Genomic DNA, 3253 nt, shown 5'->3' with positions numbered 1-3253 from the left:
TAATAATACCCTATATAATAGTATTATTCTAATGATATAATAGTAACAGTTCACTCATAATAACAACTAGTGTAAGGTTCGTGCGTGTGAATCTATTATAAAAATTTCTTATTACATGTTCAATGTTGCTAATACTTATAACTTTTCATTACTAAAAATCTCTAGTGTATAAACATATAAAAATTTATTGTAAAATTTCATAGTCTATTTTACTGGTGGCCCATATTAATAATTTATTTTTTGGGCCCATATCAGTTCAATGATTTTTTAGGCCCATAACAGCAGCCATTACTTATACCCATAATAGCAACCTATGATGCACGGACACTAACACGGACACAGGACATGACACGACACGAAACACGCCAACATACGAATTTTAAAATCTTATAAGACACGGGAACACGCATACATATAAAATATAAAGTATTTTTTTAGATAAATCATAATGATATTTTGATATTTTATTGATATTGAAATATAAATTAATTTTTTTATTATTTTTAATGTCTTATTTTAATTATATCAAGTATTTAAAATATCTTTTTGTTTTAATAAATAATAATATATACTATAGCTAAATTTATTTCAAGAATATATCTTAACAATAAGACTAGACACGCTGACACGTGATAATATTTAGGTGTGTCTAAATGTGTCTGACGAAGAATTTTTTATTTTTTATTAAGACACGATTGAATACAACAGACACGAGTGTCGGACGAATATCGAACAAGTGTCGTGTTCGAAATATATTCGATACGTAGACACGACAACTCATCCAAGTGTCCGTGCTTCATAAATAGCAACCATTACTTATAAAAGGTTCAAATTTACCACCTAAAACAAATTGTACTAAAGCGGACAATTAATGGTAAAAATTGTCCCCTTTATTAATACACATTAAAATATAGATAAAATTAGTATGTAAGCAAAATAAATTATAGAATTTAAATAGTACATAAATTAAAATATAGACGTTGATAACTTACAAAGTATATTAAATGAAACACAATTCCCAATATTTTCTATAACGGGTGTCTATATTCATAGTGACTCCCTCATCACCTATCAATGTGTTGCTTTCATTACTTTTAAGTTCAAAAAACAATATAAACAATGATCCATCAAAACTTCACATTTCTAATCCGCTACGAAGGTTCGCGAGAAAGTCCAGCGATTATCAGCATAACTATTGAATTGGTCTTTGATTCTCATATCTATAACTCCCAATGAATACTCCTTTAATTGTGAGTGTTTTGCAATTTTTCACTTTCATATTTTTAGTAAAGGCTGCTTGTCTTCTTATACTATAGCCGATCCAATGACTTTCATCCAAAATAAATCTTATTATAAATTTTATAACTATCATCTGAAAAAAATTCTGTCAACTATTCATATAATATAGGAAGATGTTCACATGTACCGTTGTGTTTGAGCGAAACATGTTATTCCATTACTTTTAGTCATAGATATATATATTAAAATATATAAATGGTGGAGATTTTAATAAATTTTGTAGAATAAATTCCATTTTTCTAAGTGCACAGAGAAAAAGAAATGTGTTATCATCATCTTATAAAAATAAAAAAGATATTTTTGTGCTACCTACTTGGCTAATAAATAATGCCTGATGAGTCAAGTGCTATTTTATTAAATAGAAGTTAAGTCACAGAGGCTCACAATTTAGCTAAAATTTAATGAGCTTTTGACCTAAAATAAAATAGTAGATAAAATAAATAAAATTATAAATTAAGTTAATACAACTTATAATAATAATAATCACAAAAAGGTATAATTATTTTTTTTGTTAATTTTCAAAGAAAAACTTGTTAATAACTTTATATGTGTGATGCACTTTAAAAAAAAATGAGTATAGATAAATATGAGAGAATTATTTTTCCAAAAAAAAAAACATTAGATTCTTTTAATTTCTTAGGTTGCGGTGAAAAGATTTAACAAACTTAGTTTAGATATTTTTAACATTTTATAAGAAGTAAAAAAATATCTATAACAACTGAATTTATTAATATAAAATTTAGGACATATGAAATTATATTTTAAAATAAATAAATTATTCATTAATTATATTATAAAATTGAATAAATATGCTATTTGTTTTCAATATTTATATTTACTTTCATATTATTTCAAGAATTTTGTTCAATTTTATTTTTTAATCTTAAATATATTTTATTTATAATTTTAGAGATTGACAATATTAATAGAGAATTTAATAATATATAAATACTAACATAATTTATTATTTGGATACGGCAGAACTAGAGTTTATATAAAGTTAACATCTAAAAATATAATTGAAATAATTTTAAAATATTAAAGATAAAATTAATATTAAAGATACTTTTAAAGATAAAAAAATATGTTTATTATTAAGTTTATTTTCAATTTTTACATTATGATTGAATATCCTTAAAAAGGATACCATCTTTGTAAAGACTAATCATTTATTAATAGTATAGTTTTCATTGACAATAATATGAGAATATGATAAATATCACATGCTTGTTTAGTAATTATAATAAACTATTCTATAATTTCAATCTTCTTGATTTGCTAAATAATTTTATATTATATTTATATATAAATATTGAATTTTTTTATTTGAAGTAATTGTTTATATTTAATTTGTTGGATTGTTTAATTTACATAATGAATATACACTTGTATATAAATATTGAATTTACTTTTATTTGAATATACACTTATATTTAGATTATTGATCTCTTTAATCTCTAATTCACTTAAGATTATATTAAAAAAAATCTCAAACTTAATAAGTAACTCATAATAATGATGTATTTTGTATATTTAATTTTTTTTTTGTTGTTCATCCAATATTCAAAATTTTTTTTTTAATTTGGACTAGATCCAGGTTGCACACCTCCACATTAAATTTCAAAAAATGAATTCAAGTTGCTTACTATTAAGACAATTTTATACTTAACTAAGAATCTTAACTTATTTTAGATATAAATATCTAATTAAGAGACTTAATTTATTAAGAAAAAAATTTTTGTCCTTTAAATGTACGAAGCCATTATACATAATTTATACTAAGACCCAAATTTTCTATTAATAGCTTGACCAGTGAAATTTTAATTAAGAGAATTTTTTAAATAACTTTAACACAAAATTTTTCTTTAAGATTTACGTTTAAGTGTTTATATAAAAATATATAAAAAGAATTGAATTATCTATCTTTCTCTTATTATTGTTATAGATATATAGA

This window comes from Arachis duranensis, chromosome 5, assembly GCF_000817695.3.
Source record: "Arachis duranensis cultivar V14167 chromosome 5, aradu.V14167.gnm2.J7QH, whole genome shotgun sequence".
In the NCBI taxonomy this organism is placed as follows: Eukaryota; Viridiplantae; Streptophyta; class Magnoliopsida; order Fabales; family Fabaceae; genus Arachis; species Arachis duranensis.
This window is presented reverse-complemented; position numbering follows the sequence as displayed.